The sequence below is a fragment of the Carettochelys insculpta genome, chromosome 7, assembly GCF_033958435.1.
Source record: "Carettochelys insculpta isolate YL-2023 chromosome 7, ASM3395843v1, whole genome shotgun sequence".
Classification (NCBI taxonomy): domain Eukaryota; kingdom Metazoa; phylum Chordata; order Testudines; family Carettochelyidae; genus Carettochelys; species Carettochelys insculpta.
In genome coordinates, this window is record NC_134143.1 from 69,803,066 (window position 1) to 69,820,707 (window position 17,642).

Sequence of the window (17,642 nt, forward strand, 5' to 3'; positions counted from 1 at the left end):
AGTGTAAAATCTATCAATTAGTAATAGACTAGAAGGTTTACCCAGCATTGCTCAGGTCATTAACTCAGATAATTCTTTTCTCTTCATTGAAATCATTGTTCTGGGTTGGGGGTTGGGAATGAGAGATTCAGTCTGCAGTCTGCCTGGGGAGAGAGGGCAATCCCAGCTCTCTCATCACATCAGCTTGGGGCCACCTCTCCATAACTGTTGCAATTTCAGTGCGCGCAGCTGGAGGAGAGATGCATGTACCCTGGCTGAGGAACATACAGAACTGCAAACAGATAAACTAGTGGTTCTAGTTGTCCCCGTCCCCATTGATGGGCCCTTGCTGCCCACCTGTGATCACTCTGCAATATAACTGTGCCTCTGACCAGACCCCCTCCCTTTCCCTTTTAGGAGAAACAATCATATTCCCAGCACATCCCATTGACATGACACAACCAAACCCTGGATTTGCTTTAGGTTAGGATAAAAGAAAGCTGTGTACCAAATTTGGTGGGCCTAGTGCTTACCATTGAGGAACAGTTCTTGAACAGACCCACAGATGGACAGACACACAAAGTTTCTTAAATATATAGTAGATATTTCAGTGTTTTATTAGATGATGCTTCCTTATGGACTAATGTATCAGGGTTCTGTTGGTACTAGGTGGCCACTGAAATTGTGATGTTGGGGACCTCTAGGGCTGATATGGCTGCCCCAACTGAGTGACAAGTGTGCATTTTTTGACAGCTGAAACAGAATCACCCTATGCCTAGGTTTATATAATTTTTTCTGCTTAGATACGCATGAACTGCCTACCGCTTAGGAAAATTTGCTATTTCTCATTTATGCACAGACTGACTTTATATTTTATCCAGTATATTTTAACAATGATGGCTCCGATAATTAAAGGTGTTTCCTGGAACTGAAAAGGTCTTAATAACCCTATTAAAACAAAAAATATATACTCAATGCTTAAAAAAATACAGTGACATTTTCAAGCTCCAGGAGACACATCTGACAAACCTTGAAGCCTGTAAACCGAATAGAAATTGGTTAGGTTTTTCAATTTCTAGCTCTTATAATTCTAAAGTGGTGGTTGGTATTCAACTAATACATGGAAAGTTGAACATGAATATTCTGAGCACAAGAAGGGTGACAGATTTACTGACTTCAAGGCCAAAACTGGCAATTCTACAATCATCTTTGCCAATCTCTACAGGCCAAATCAGGATGACCCAAAACATTTGCATAATTTTTAATGGGCAGAAGTGAGATGGGTCACCGCCCTGTGGCTGGAGCCTTTCTAGCACTCTAGACCCTGTCCTTCATAAATCTACTCCATGCAAACATGGCTGATCCAGATTTACAAGAGGCATGAAGACTGGGTAATCCTACTGCAACTATAACTTGCTTTTTTCTTTTTCTTTTTCTGCAGCTCTTTCTATATATATTCAGGATTTGCCCAAAAGGCTGGAACAATTTGTATAATGGGGATGCTGAGATCCGTTGAACAAATCGGTAAGCTTAGAGCTATGTCTACACTACACCATGCTTTGGAACGGCAATCATCCAGAAGATATCCCCAGAAAAGCACCTTTGGAAAGAGCGTGTCCACACACACAAAAAGCAGATCACTCCTCTGAGCCAATTTTTTAAAAGATCACTTCCATACACAAGGAGTGGACTGCTCTTCTGATCTGCTCTTTCAGAAGATAGCGTCTACACAGCCAGAGGCGCTTTTTCAAAAGCGTGAAGCAGGAAACACTGCAGACAGGGTCACATGGCTGACAAGTCATTCTGGGGCCCTCAGCCAGATGGTGCCTTAAAGGCCCCCTCCCAAGCACCCACGCCCTGCACAAGCTGAGGGCTGCCAAGCTTCCACAAGGCAAAGCAGATCCTGTGCACTGGCAGGATGGACCTGCAGCCGCAGCTCCTCCTCTGTGATCTGGCCAACTTCGAGGCCCTGGTCATCTATCTGGCCATGGTCCTCATGGATGTCCTAGACCTTCTCTTGGTGGTGGTCCTCCCTACCGGGGTTCCAGAGCCCCTTGACCTGGTACCATGCCAGCCCCCTCCCCCACCCCCAAGGGCCCGGGCACCTGTGGAGCCACCCCAGCAGCTCTGATTGGTGGGAGCGCCTGGTGCTGGGGAACTGGGATGACACCAGATGGTACCAGAACTTCTGAATGAGCAGGGCAACATTCCAGGAGCTCTGCCACTGGCTCACCTTGGCCATGAGGCATTGGGACACCTGAGTGAGGCCCGCCCTCCCCTGGAAAAGAGGGTAGCAATCGCTATCTGGAGGCTGGCCACCCTGGATAGCTACCAGTCCATGGGACACCTATTTGGGGTGGGCAAGGCCATCATTGGAGGTATCATCACAGAAGTAAGGCATGCCCAGGTCAGAAAACCACCACTGGAGGGGTGAGGGGGCTCCTGGGAATAGGGGACCCCAAACTGTTGGGGAACTGGGAGGAAGGGGCGAAGGGAAGGGAGCCCGGACAGAGGGGGCCTGAGGAGAGGGGATCTCAGGGGAGGCAGCTTGGCACAGCCCAGCATGCCCTCATGGGAGCATCCGCCCTCTGTCCCATGCAGGTGGTGAAGGCCATCAATGCAATGCTACTCGGGAGGGTTGTCTGTGTAGTGGACCTGGACATGGCCATCACTGGCTTTGAGGGGCTCAGGTTCCCAAACTTTATCAGCACCCTGGACGAGACACATATACCCATCTGGGCCCAGGAACACAATGTTGGGGCCTGTATCAACTACAAGGGCCACCACTCGGTAGTGCTCCAGGGAACCCAAGGGGTCACTTCCAGGACATCTGTGTGGGCAGGGCTGATCAGACCCACGATGCCCATGTGTTCCGGAATTCTGGCCTCTGCTGCTTTATTCTCAGCTGGCCCTCCACCCACTTTTCCCTGCGTGAAGGGATCCAAAGTTAGAAGAAAAAGGATAGAAAAGGATGGAAAAAAGATTTTTAGCTTCCCTCTTCACTACACAGGCATTGCCAGCGCTGTAGTTGGGGCTCGCCAAATTTCATTGCCATTGTGGAGTGATCAAGTATTTGGGAGGTTGAATGGCCAGTTGACATGGTCCCCGAAAATCTTTTTGGCTGTGCGGTGTGGGGTCCACGGCTCAAGGGCCACTTGAACTGTTCCCCTGGGCAGCAGCCAGGCCCTGCATTTCATAGCCGCTGGAGGAGACTTCCCACTGGGTCCTTGTTGGGGGGAGGCTCTGTGGGGGGGCAGTTGAGGTAGTCCCTCTGGGCAGCTGCAAGCCCCCCAGAAATCTTAGCCTTAAGGGGAGACTTCCTCCTGGCAGCAGCAACACCCCCAAAATCTTAGCCACCTGGGTGAATTCCCCCCAGCAGCAGAAAGGCCCCAGAAATATTTTTGGTGGGGGCCACAGTTGAAGCAGTCCCCCCAAATGGCTAAAAGCCCCAGACAATCTTTCCCAGCCTTGGAGCTGTAACCGTGCACAAGCCAGGACATGGTGCTGCCTGCCAGCATGGTCACCACACAGTGTCAGGACATCCTTTTATTGGCTTGGGGCTTGCCCCGTAATGTGATTGAGTGCGGGAAAGACCATGACTGCAGGGCGCCTGTGAGGGGAGGAGGGGAGCCCTGCACAAATGTAAACTGCTGAGAAGAAGCTTCTCGGTCTCTTATACAAGCACAACCCCCACAACAGCCTTGCTGCCACATGGCTGGAGCCAGGCGGTGCTGAAAACAATACCAAGTGCCCAGCTGGCAGAAGTAGAGACAGAACCATGAATACCATGCTGGGGCTATTTGTAATGGGTAGGTGCGCTCACAGCACGAATAGCGAAGAACGAAAGACGTTTCTCAGCCTCTCGTACAAGCATGACCCCACAGCCATGGGCTTCCTGGTACCAAACTGAAATTCACGGTCTTCCTGCTACCTAACTCCTGTGCACCAGGAGAGCAGCGGCCAGAGCAGAGCACTGGGGGGCATTGTGGGGTACATACGGGACACCTCTGAAGGCTAATAAATTCCATTTTAAGATGTGGCGCTTCCACATGGGCCTTTATTTGAACTCTTACATTTGAACTTGATGCTACACCCAGATGCCTCCAACAATATTATGATATGGATATTAGTGCTCCCTAAATCGAGCTAATGGTATTTACAGTGAAGACAGTCACGTGGTAATATTGAGCGAACTGTCTCAAACTCGAATTTATCTCATAGTGTAGACGTAGCCCCAAGACACTCAGAACCGTCACCAATCTCAGACATGAAATGAACAAACTTCTGACCCAGAAGGCTGTGTCTGCTTCCAAGAGAATAATACAAAATGACCGGGAATGTGGCAGGAAAGCCAGCAAGCTGTTGGCATAGAGACTTAAGCAAAAGGATGACAGAAGTCAGATTGCTGCTATGTGTGAGGGAAGCAATGTATTATATACCATACAGTTGGGTGGTAATAAAGAATTAAACAGTTTTATTCCAAACTGCAGAGAATCACTAAAGATGCCCTAGGTAACTTTTGACGTGGCCTGTCCCTATCACAACTTTCTGACTCTTACAGGGAATTTTTAAATGCCCTTTTAGAAATCACAGACCTGACTCAGGCGATCAAAGATACGAAGGTTGGTGAGACACCAGCAGAGATGGATTCCCACTGAATTTTACAAAACAGTTGTCTGAAACTTTAATACCAGATTACCGAATATGTTAAATGAGTCCTGGAATGAGCAAACTCCCACCTACTGTAAGAGAAGCTGACAATGCCCCATACTGATAGGTCAATCAGTCCCCATGCTCCTCGAGAGGATACACAGCACCGACAGAAGGAGCATGGCATGGACACAAAACTGATTTAATCACTATGGTGGCTGTACATGGCTGTAACTCAGTCAGCTTTGCAGTGTAGATGTGCCCTTTGTCATACTTTGTGAAAATGTTATCAAAACAAAAAAGCAGCCCAGTAGCACTTTGAAGACTAACAGAATAATTTATTAGGTGTTGAGTTTCCGTGGGACAGACCCACTTCTTCAGACCATAGCCAGGCCAGAACAGACTCAATATTTAAGGTACAGAGAACCGAAAATAGTAATCAAGGCTGACAAATCAGAAAAATATTATCAAGGTGAGCAAATCAGAGAGTAGAGGGATTGAAGGGATGGGGGAGGAATCAAGAATTAGATTAAGCCAAGTATGCAAAAGAGCCCATATAATGACCTAAAAAAAATCCCATCCCAGTTCAAACCACTTGTTAATGTGTCGAATTTGAATATAAAAGAGAGTTCAGCAGCCTCTCTTTCCAAAGCAGTGTGAAAATTCCTCTTCAGTGAGACGCAAACTTTCAGGTCATTAACAGAATGGCCCACTCCATTAAAATGCTGGCTGACCAGTTTGTGAATCAGGAGTGATTTTATGTCTGTTTTATGCCCATTAATTCTTTAGCTAAGAGAGTTTGAAGTCTGTCCAATATACAAACCATCTGGGCATTGTTGGCAAATGATGGTATATATGATGTTAGTTGAGGAACATGAGAATGTGCCCATGATTCTGTGAATAACCTGGTTAGGTCCAGTGATGGTATCTCCAGAATAGATATGTGGACAAAGCTGGCAATGGGCTTTGCTGCAAGGAAAAGTTCCAGGACTGGTGTTCCTGAGGTATAAACTGTGGTTGTGGGTGAGATGCCTCATAAGGCTGGGAGGTTGTCTATAGGAAAGAACAGGCCTTTCACCTAGGACCTCCTGGAGTGTGGCATCCTGATTAAGGAGAGGTTGTAGGTCTTTAATAATGTGTTGCAGTGGTTTGAGTTGGGGGCTGTACGTTATGACCAGTGGCGTTCTGTTCTTGGCTTTTTTAGGCCTATCTAGGAGCAGCTGGTCTCTGGGTATTCATCTGGCCCTGTCAATTTTTTTTTTTTATTTCTCCTGGTGGGTAATTCAGATTTATGAATATTCGGTAAAGATCTCGTAGTTTTTGGTCTCTGTCAGCAGGATCAGAGCAAATGTGATTGCATCTTTGGGCTTGAATGTAAACAATGGATCTAGTTGTGCGTGCAGGATGGAAGCTAGAAGCATGTGGGCAAGTATAGCAATCAGTGGGTTTCCGGTAAAATGTGGTACCAATCAGGCCATCCTTGATTTATACTGTAGTGTCCAGGAAATGTATCTCTCACATGGAGTAGCTGAGGCATAAGTTGATGGTGGGGTGCAGATTGTTAAAGTCTCGGTGGAATTCTTCCAGAGTCTCTGTACCATGGGTCCAAATCATAAAGAAGTCATCAATGTATCATAAGTAGAGGAGGGGTAATAGGGGACGAGAGCTGAGGAATCGTTGTTCCAGGTCAGCCATAAATATATTAGCATATTGTGGGGCCATGCGGGTGCCCATAGCAGTTCCACTAATCTGAAGGTATAAATTGTCCCCAAATCAGAAATAAGTGTGGGTGAGAACAAAGTTACAGAGGTCAGACACCAGACTGGCTGTGGTGACATCAGGAATGGTATTCCTGATTGCTTGTAATCCATCTTTATGTGGAATATTAGTGTACAGAGCCTTTACATCCATGGTGGCAAGGATGGTGTTGTCAGGAACTTTTCCAATGTTTTGTAATTTCCGCAGGAAGTCAGTGATATCTCTGAGATAGCTGGGAGTGTTGGTGGCATACGGCTTAAGGAGGGAGTCCACGTAACTGGATAGTCTGCTGGTAAGGGTGCCAATACCCAAAATGATAGGGCATCCTGGGTTTCCAGGTTTGTGGATTTTGGGAAGTAAATAGAATAATCCAGGTTGGGGCTCAGATGGTGTGTCTGAATGAATAAGGTCCCGAGTAGCAGCAGGGAGTTCCTTAAGTAGTCGTAATTTCTTTTGGAATTCCAAAGTGGGATCAACGGAGAAAGGTCTCTAAAATGTGGTGTTGGAGAGTTGTCTGGCTGCCTCCTGTTCATAGTCTGACTTATTCATGATGACAACAGCACCCCCTTTGTCAGCTGGTTTGATTATAATATCTGGGTTATTTTTGAGACTCTGGACAGCATAGCATTCAACATAGTTGAGATTGCCTCATTTGGCATTGTTTGCATATAATGTCAATCTGAGCACAGTTGCGGAAGCATTGCGCATAGAAATCTGGACTTTCACTACAACTGTCAAGGGGAGCCCACATAGAGTTCTTCTTCTTCTGGTGTTGGTAGGTGGGGTCGAGAAAGTCAGACTGTTGTTTATAGGTGCGTTGGAAGAATTCCTTTAGAGGGAAGCGGCGAAAGAAGGCTTCAAGGTCACCACAGAATTGTATTACGTTTGTGGGGGAAGTGGGGCAGAAGGAAAGACCCCGGGATAAGAGAGTTCATTTTTAATCATTTTTAATCATCTTTTGTTTATTGTAAAGGATTTTGATCAAGTGGTTCCTCAGTTTCTTGGAGAGAGTGTTGCATAGATGCTCACTGTAGCCGGTGTAGTGCGTTGATTGCAATGGGTTTTTCATTGTCAGTCCCTTGGGTACAATGTCCATTTTCTTGCATTTGGAGAGAAAGATGATGTCTGTCTGGATCTGGGCGAGTTTCTTCATGTAGTTGATGGATCTCCATTCCAAACAGCTAAATGTAGTGCCTTGCCTGTTGCATAGTAACAGAGAGAAAGCTGTGCTAATCTGTATCCTATCAAAATAAAAAAGCAGTCCAGTAGCATTTTAAAGACTAACTGAATAATTTATTAGGTGATGAGCTTTCGTGGGACAGACCCACTTCTTCATATCATAGCCATATCAGAAGAAAGTTACAAAGGTCAGACACCAGAGTCAATACACAAAAGATTAAAAATGAACTCTCTGAACTTGAAATTCTCATCAACAATCAGGCATCCGCACAAAACCCCACAGAACGAGGCTTTACTTGTACTGGACAAGAAATTTATAAAACACACTTCCACTTACAACAAAAAAGAAAAGGGAATATATTTTCTAAATTACTTCATACTTCAAGATACTACAACTACAAAAATGGCAGCTCAACTAACAATATTTTTAACCTGTCCAGCTACCAACTCAGCCCACCAGAAGAGTCTCTCTTATCCTAGGGTCTTTCCTTCTGTCCCACTTCTTCCACAAACTTAATACAATTCTGTGGTGACCTTGAAGCCTTCTTTCACCACCTCATGGCTTTCTCTCTGTTACGTTGTGAAAATGTTGTGTTTCTAAATCTCCCTTCCTGTCTTATTCCAGCTACCTGTTTCCAGCTCAGTGGAGTTTACATAAGACCAAATGTTTCATAGTCTGAATTTAATAATGATCTGAGATTGTCAGAACAGGTTCAAATGGAACTGTTCAAGCAAAGATTATCAATCAGAGATTAAGTATCAGAGGGGTAGCCATGTTAGTCTGGATCTGCAAAAGCAACGAGGGGTCCTGTGGCACCTTAGAGACTAGCAGAAATGGATGAGCATAAGCTTTCGTGGGCAAAGACCCGCTTTGTCAGATGCAGGTCCTGCTCATACATTTCTGTTAGTCTGTAAGGTGCTACAGGACCCCTCGCTGCAATCAGAGATTAATACAACACTAGGCAGAACACCAAAAGAATAAATGCATTACTACTGTTGGTGTCAGGTAGCAAACCTCCATTTCTCTCTTTTCTGTAGCTGGTGTGATGCCAGCTATCTGCAGTCCCGACCTAATTCCCCAAACCTCTGTCTTTTTATGGGATAGAAGACAAAGTAACTCCTTTATGGAAGGAAAAAAAAAACACTTCTGCATGATTAATTTCACTTTATGTCTTTTTTGACATTTTAATTTTACCTCATTACTTATAGAATTTTTTACGGTTTCTTTAGCTTACATGATCAATAAGCTAAAGGGAATTTTAATCCCATCATTATTATTAGTTTCATTCCTTACAGAACCATCTGCACTAACAATTACCCCCTATCGACCACCCAGGCCATTACAGAAAGCATGTGCCACAACATATATGCCTTTTAATTCACTCAGATTTATCTGAGGGTTCTTTTTCCTGGACAGCTACACTCCCACAGACTAGAAGGCACCAGCCAGAATAAGGTACACTTCAATATTTGAATTACATAAGGTGTCTGAACACAGGTCACTCACAGGTGAAAAGCCAGTACTCTGGGCCTGGAATACAAACACACTTTTTACTTATGCCATTAAAAAGTATGTGTGGATGGGGCTGAGTGGGAGTCCATGTGTAAAATAAAAGCAACATACACACAAAAAAAAAAAGAAAATGTACCAAGAGGTATTAATAATAAGAACAGCCAGACTGGGGCAGACCTATAGTCCACCTATCCCATTATCCTGTCTTCTGACAGCAGTCAGTGACAGATGCTTCAGAGGGAGTGAACAGAAAAGGGCAATTTCAGGTGACACAATCTCCGTCACCCAGTCCCAGCTTCTGGCACTTGATGGTTTGACGGGCTGCGGACACATTGTGCCGGGGTTGTGTGCCTTGCCCTCTTAAGCTAACAGCCATTAATACACCGTTTCCACACGAACTTTGTGAAATCTTTTTTTAACCCAATTATGCTTTTGACGTTCACAACATCCCCTGGCAATGAGTTCCACCGTTCGACAGTGTTGTGTGAAGATGGACTTCCTTATGTTTGTCTTACACCTGCTGTCTGTTAATTTGATCGGTTAGCCCCCAGTTCATATGTAAACGGCAGATAACACTCTCCTCTTCCTTTTCTCCATGCCCTTCATGATTTCCTAGACCTCTATTATGTCACCTCTTTGGCATCTCTTTTCTGAGCTCTTTTTGTTTTCCTTTAGAGACCAATCAGGCTTATTCCACTTCTAGTAGGTGGCCAGACCACTCTCACCAAAGGTTAAAATGAGAAAGTGAAATGCAAATAGACTTTCTGTTCCTGCTCTGTGAAACTCCTTGTGCTTTTAATTCAATCAGCAATGACTGAACATTCTCCCCTTGCGTACTGTACTCGGGTACTGCAATAACACATTGTAATACAGTTTGCATTGATTCACCACAAGGTACACATTCACATTCACAAGCTAGCAGGGAAAAGTCAAGAGAGGATCTCTCCTTGAAAGGCCACAGTTTCTTACTTACCTAAAGAAACCACCACAGATTTACTAGCATGTAGAGAGGATGGTGCTGACTGATTTACTTCCATAGTTTAAGCAGACCAGCTCTTCTGGAGGTATGAAATTAATGCAAAGCAGGTTCTCACAGTTTTGTTATTTCCCAGTTGTGATGGGGTGGACTAAGCCCCGATGCCCCATGAAAGAGACCAGAGGCATTGCCATGCCCCATCCAGTGGGAGGAGCAGACAAGAAGTCCTCCAGGCAGGATAGAGTAGCTGGCTCTGCTGCAGCCAATCAGGGCCCAGCAGGCCAATATAAAAGAAGCTTTTGGGCTTGGGCCCGTCAGTTTCTCATGGGGGGTCAATCCAGGCAGCTCTATACACTGCTTGGGGGACCAGAAATTTGGACAGCTCTGAAAGAGAGCTGAACTTAGACCTGGGTAAGGCCCAGGTCCAGTGGCTGGAGACTGTCCACAAGCCCAATACAAACCAACAGCACTGTGGACAGAGGTAGTCAAATCCTAGCCCCAGAACCTAGCTAGGCAATCAGGCGAGACCTTATGTGACACCCCTTGGCCACAGGGCCATGCTCACAAGTGGGTGGATGCCATTACACTGGGCTATTTGTACCAGGGTCTAGAGGTGCTGATGTTCTACAGCACCCACAGCTATCCTCCCTCTTCATAAATTAGTTGGAGGGGATGTGCCAACTGCAGGAAAAAACAAAGGAAACTGCTCAGCCTCTGTAAACAGACAGCAGGTCTCCAAGAAGCTGCAGTTCTGTGTGGGATCAAACCAAATACAGGTCTTCCTGCAGAGAAAATGGAGATCTAGAGCAATAAACCCAAGGCTGCCAAAACACAGCCTGCAGGGAAGAGGGAAAAGATAAAACCAGTCAGACAAGGTAAAGGGGAGCATAAGAGCAGGGGATCAAGAACGGAAGACAGGGCTTTTCGGATGAATAGGTCAAATCCAGGCCAGGTTGATAACAGCCGAGGGAAGGGAGTACGAGCAGGTGATGACTGGCTGTGTTCTGAGCATAGGGATGCAATAATTCCACAGATCTAATCCCGGATCCGATAGCTCCCCACTGAGCAAACCACTTCACATCTCTTCTTCAGTGCTGCCAGAGAATTCCTACGTGAACTAGGGCAGGTCAACGAGACACTCTACGACTCAGTTTTCCATCTGTAAAATGGGGACAGTGCTACTTAGCTATCTCACAGGTGCATTGTGCAATGTTCATCAAACACTTTAGCTATTCCCATTTTATAAGCCCCTTTTGGTCTGGTCCTGTACATCACAGAAAAAGTCCATCCACTACTCCTTACAACAGCCTAGACTATTACTGCGAAACACCCCCTCATTCTTTTCTTTCAGGGAAATGCTAAGTTTTATCGTGCCCAGTCCCAGGTCAGGTCCCACTAAGCAAGTGACCAGGTCCACAAAAAAACAGCTCTAACTTGCCCTGTGCACAGCAGTGATGACAAGCATAGATTTAGATGGGACGGGAGGTAAACAGTTGGATGAGCACTTGGAAGGCCTTTTTGCTCGGAAACAACAATTTTTTTTATTTTATGATACTTTTCACAAAACTTTTTTCTGAAAAATTTCAAACTAAACAAACCTAAATCTTTTAATAATGGCAGGAGAGGAAGGTTGTTTTTTACCTTTTTTTTTACCCCACCCCACCCCCCCAACCCACTCACACACCTTCTATAATTTTTGCCATGCATCTGAATGCAGGCCAGGGTTTTGCTACACCGAGCCTACTTAAAGCTTCTACCCCTTTTGCAATGGGATGGCGCAGCAAAAAAACAACAATGGATAAGTAGGGGAAATGTGGCTGTTGTTCAGTCTGTTGCAACAGCGGCAGAAAGATTAAAGAAAATAAAGAGCTTGAAAGGAAAAAAACAAGTTTTTGGTATTTTTTTGGAAAAACACTAAAATCTCTAGTTTGGGTAAAGCACTGGAAAATTCCAAAAAGCAGACGCTTGTGTGAAAATTCCTCGCCTGATTTTTTCATTTTAAAAAAATTTCCTTGGGAAAAAATTTCAAGCTAAAAATTTTGGTTGGCTCTAGCCTGAATGGGTGATGGAAAACTAACTCCTTCTGTTCTACCACTTCACAGATTTCAAGGCCAGAAGCGACAATTGCGATCATCTTCTGACTATCTGGGTAGCGCAGACCATAGGACCAGTATTCCAGCTAATTTTTTCCATCCATGGGCAGAATACATTTTGTTGCGTGCGCCAGGGCACGTGCAGCTGCGCACCACCATACAAACTTATGCTGCTGACTGTGGGCACTCTGCTCATCAGCTGGGTGGCAAGTGAATCTCTTCTGAGCAGCTGCCCAAGTGCTCAGCTAACAGGAAACACTGCGAAGCACTTCCTCGGAACAGCTTCTGGAGCATCTTTTGGGAAAAAATCCAATCTTGGCTTTAAAATGGTCAGTGATGGAGAGTCCAGTTGTTCCAGTGGTTAATGACTCTCACTATTAACAATGCATGCCTGATTTCCAGTCTGACTTTCTCTAGCTCCAACTTCCAACCATCTGAATATGTTGTACCTTATTCTGCTAGACTGAAGAGCCCGTTATTGAATATTTGTTCCCTGTGTCGGCACTTGGAGACTGATCAAATCGCCCCATAACCTCTTTGTTGAGCTAACTGATTGAGCTCCTTGGGTATCATTCTGAGACCAGTTCTCTAATCCTGTAATCTGGCTTGTGTCTCTGGTAAGTGTTCCTAAATTATCCCCAGTTATCATTTACATTTTTCTGATTACATTCTTCCTCCCGGCCGACCCAGCTCCAAACCGCTTTCAGCCTTGTGAAACTGGCGCTTGACAAATGTCAACTGTAGGAAGTGCTGGTCTTGGCTTTGTTCCTTTGCACATTACACATGTGATCATGCCACGATCGCTTGTACCTACATTCCCATTAATTTTTTCTGCTGTGATCAGTTCCTCTCTGTCTGTCAAGACGAGGGCTAAGATAGAATTCCCTCATGTGGGATGCTGCATTCTTCGAGTTAGCAAGCTGTCATCTCTAATATTTAGAAAGTCGAAGGATGTTTTAGAAAGGGATTGCGGCAAGAGCCCACCAGTATAGGTCACTTTCACTGAAGTCCCCCATTTTTATGCAGGTCTTTTTCCCCTCCATGGAAGTGTGTAAGGAGCCTTGTTAGGAGTATGCACTGTGCCTTTAAGAACAGAGAATGTGTTACAGAGCAGCGATTGATCTAGGAAGAACCAGGGAGCAGCTCAGAGTCAGCTTGGCCAGCTGCACTGGCAGGGGACAGGTGGTTCTCCTTTGTCTTATATAACTCTCTTTTCATTCTAATGAAGTCTTACAGCAAACAGTCTCAACTGTGCCTCCTCCTTAGGAATCCACAGACCCCCCTTTGGGACCCGAGCGAGGTAGAAGTGAGGATGGAGAACAGAAGCCTGTGGTGAAGGTGGGTCTGCCAACAGGGTAGGCAAAGGTGGCAAATGCCCCGGGGCGTGGCAGTTCCAAAGGACCCGGAGCTCCTGGCTGTGGTCAATGCAGTTGCAGCAATGGCCAGAGCCCCAGGCCCTTCATATTGCCACTGCTCCAGCCCTGCCCCAGGCTCTAACCCCATATGGGAGCACAGAGCCGCCCCCTCACACACACACCTTGCCCAGGGATACCTGTCCAGTCTCCCACTCTCCCCCCACATTCACCCACCGCAGCATGAAGGACAAGAGGAGTCATCTTGGAGATGGCACAGCTGAAAGCCTCCAAACGATTGAAACTCTCAGGTAATGCAGCAGACCAGTGGATGGAATGGGAGAGGCTGTGAGGCCCCATTACCTTTGAAGTGGAAAGGCTGTGCCGTCCCCCTTTTTATCAGCCGTAAGAGTAAGTGACGAGGGAGCAGAGGAGTGAGCGGGGGTAGGGTCTTGGGGCGAAGGAGTGGTGCAAAGGCGGGGCCGTGTGGGGAAGGGATGGGGCAGGGCCATGATTCAGGTGCTTATGGCCCCTGACTTTTAGGGAGCTTCCGTCATTGGTGCAGCAGAGTCCCAGAAGAAATTGTGCATCTGATGAAGTGAGTCTGTGCTCACGAAAGCTCATGCTCAAAACTTTTCTGTTAGTCTATAAGGTGCCACAGGACCCTTTGTTGCTGTTACAGATCCAGACTAACACGGCTACCCCTCCGATAGAAGAAATTCAGAGAGTTTTGAGATCCACAGAGAATGCTGAAAGAAGCTGGCATTGGTGAGAAAGCTATTTTTCTGCTGATCTGTCTTCTTACACATTACAAGGCTGGAGGCAGTGGAAGTCTGTAATAGCATGCAGCTAAGATGGGTTGAGAGAGCAAGCAATGACACAGTGCTGCAGAAATTAGCAGGCCCGTATGCAGGAATCTCCGGGGGGTGCAGGAGGGTGGTGCTTCTTTTGTAAATATGGACCGCAATGCTTTTAAATGTAAAGGAGTTCAAACCAGTCGTGCAAGGAGCGTGCATAAGGGAGGTTAATGAGAAAATTGATTGGAAACAGTGGTAAAATGATTTTGTTATACTAAAAATGTACACCGTCATTTTAGAGAAATTACCCTCTGGGATTGTGCAATATCCCAAAATATTCCATTCTTTTGACGGTGAGATCTGGGCCAAAGATGCCTATCCCCTGCGCTCCTATGTTATCCACTCACAACACCATCTCCTTGCAGCAGCCCTCCCCATTGGTCTCCCAGCTTCCACCTCATCCCCCCGCTTTCCTGTGGCTGGCACTCAAGGGCATGCTGGGCAATGTAGTCCCTTCCCTGCTTCAGGGCCAGCGTTCTAGGCGAGGAGCTGGTCAAGGAACTACAACGCCCAGGGTGCCTTTAGCTCCTGAATCCTGCACAGCGCAAAAGGGAGACAAACTGGACATGGGGAGGGCGTGTTCACAGCCTTTGCACATGCAAACTCACCCCGCACATGGGCCTGATTAAGGGGGCATTGCGCACATAAGAGGGAAACATTTGAGAGGTGTAAGTGTCACCTTAGAAGACAAAAGGAAAGCAAGTCCTTTGAAGAACTCCTAACGCTTCTGAAGCTGATGAGCCAAACCTGTAACTATAATCAGCAACCCCCAGCACACGTGCGGAGACTGACACAGAGCTGATTTTCATCAGCACGCAAGGCGGGAGCTCAGCACCACCCCTCCTCCCCCCATGCAGCCAGGAGCTTGCTCAAAGCCAGGCCGCCTGCGGCTTAACAAAAGATCAGCGAAATGGTAAAGCTCTTCATCTTAATTAATTTATTTAGTAATGAAGCTGTTGTAAATAGGACTATTAGGTTAGATCTACACAGCAAAGTTATTTTGAAATAAAAGCTGTTGTTTCAAAAGAACTATCCCAGCATCAACACAATGCAACTGCTATTTCAAAATAATTTTGAAATAGTGGCTGGCTGGTTTCAAAATTGGCAAACCTCATTCTGTGAGGAATAGTGCCTATTTCAAATTAGGTGCTGCTAAGGCAGGGTAGATCCTATTTTGAAATAAGCCATAGTGCGTCCAATTGCTCTATTTCAAAATAGGCTCTGTGCGTAGACGCTGTATTCTGAAATAGCTAAGTTCTATTTCGACATGATTTTTTGCATTGCAGCATTTCAAAATTAGCGATTCCAGAATAGCTCTTCTGAAATAGCTTACTTCAAAATAAGGCTGCTGTGTAGACATACCCTCAGGCTACGTCTACACTTGCCCCCAACTTCAAAGGGGGCATGATAATCAGGCTGATGGGAGATTACTAATGAAGTGCTGAGATGCACATAGAGCACTTCATTAGGCTAATTCTCCCCCGCAGCAACTTCGCAGTGTCAAACTTTGAAGTGCTGGCATGCCATGTAGCCGTGGGCACTTCCAAGTGCCTTTACTCCCCAAAATTTTGAGGTGTAAAGGCACTGCAAAGTTATGTGGGCACTTCCAAGTGTCCCTGGCTACAAGCATGCCGGCACTTTGAAGTTTGACTCTGAAGTTGCTGCAGGGGAGAATTAGCCTAATGAAGTGCTGCGTATTCATCACAGCACTTCATTAGTAATCTCCCATCAGCCTGATTACCATGCCTCCTTCGAAGTGGGCAAGTGTAGGTGTAGACTCTGTGACTTTAAAAAGTATCCCTGACGCTCAGACCAAACATAGAGCTCCAAAGGTCAAATTTCAGAGCTCTGCCTCAGCAAAGTTACTGACCCTTGGCTTAACATATTCTATTATAAGTGATCAGATATAACTGGAGTCAGAGATCCAAAGCTGCAAAACAGATGATTGGAAAATCTGGACCTCACTTTGGATAATGCAATGAATTTGTGTCAAGGAGCAGAAAACACTCAGATCAGAATAAAAATAATGGAACAAAAACAGGACACTGCTACTGTGGACAGAGCAGTGGACCCCGAAACTTTTGTGTCCATCTCCCACTCACCCCCCATTAGTTGGTACACGTGCCTTGGGAGTTGTGGTTGGGAGCTGGTGCCGTGAGTGGAACCACAATCAGGACTGGGGCTGCAGTTGGGAGCTGGGCCAGCACTACAGCTGGGGCCTCACTGGGAGTGAGCCTGTGGTCTGGGCTGGGAGCAAGGGACCGCAGCAGGGAATGAAGCCAGCGCCAGGAGCTGAGCTGAGAGCCAGTGTTTAAGGCCACAGCTGAGCACGTAGCTTGGGCTGGGACAGGGCTGGAGCAGAGCAGAAGGCAGAGCAGGGCTGGGTGGTGCTCCATTCCCACCAAGTCGCCGTGAACTTTCCTCCCCACCCCTTCAGGAATGGCACAACCCAAAGATTGAAGACCATCGAGAGAGGATGACAAGAGAAAAACAGTCTGAGTCAATCCAAAACAAAAAAACAAAGAGAAGACTGAAAAAATGCAAAGTACAAAACTTTGCAAGGGACAGCTTCAAGGAGCACCCAGGGTATGGGCATCAACACAGACCTCAGCCATGCCCAGCTTTTGGTAAGCCCTGCAATACTGATACGAATTGTTACTGGCGTTTTGACAAAGTCTGCGACTGCTTAAGAGGAAGCAAAAAATGCATGCAGGAATTGAGGAAGATAGCACAGGCAGCAGCAGAGAAGAGTATTATCTAGTAACTAAAGGGGAAGAAACAGATAAACGGACAATTTCCTTAGAGACTGAGACTCTTATGACTTACAATCTGTGCACCGGTGCTCAGATAAATGTGTTTCAGGCATAAGTGTTAGAAGGTTAAAGAAAAATAAAACAGTGAACATGGTAGGTATGCTGGAGCGTAGGAATAGGCTCCAGAGTGTCCTAGACAAATTGGCCCAAAAGAAATCTGATGAGGTTCAACAACGACAAATGCAGAGTCCCGCACTTAGGATAGAAGAATCCCATCCATTGGTACAGGCTGCAGGGGCTGGCACGGGGTAGCAGCAGGGGTTGCCCCATACACATGTCCTTTGGGGAGGGGGTTGGGGAGAAGGGGTGCAATGGGAGGCAGAGGGCAGGGCAGGTAGTGATGTGGCTTGAGCAACAGGGATGGACACACATCTTCCAGGCTGCAGGGACTCCCTGGACAGACTGTGAAGCTGCTTGGAGTTTGAGACTCCTGCAATAGAAGGTGATGGTAAAATATGAAACAGAATTGACA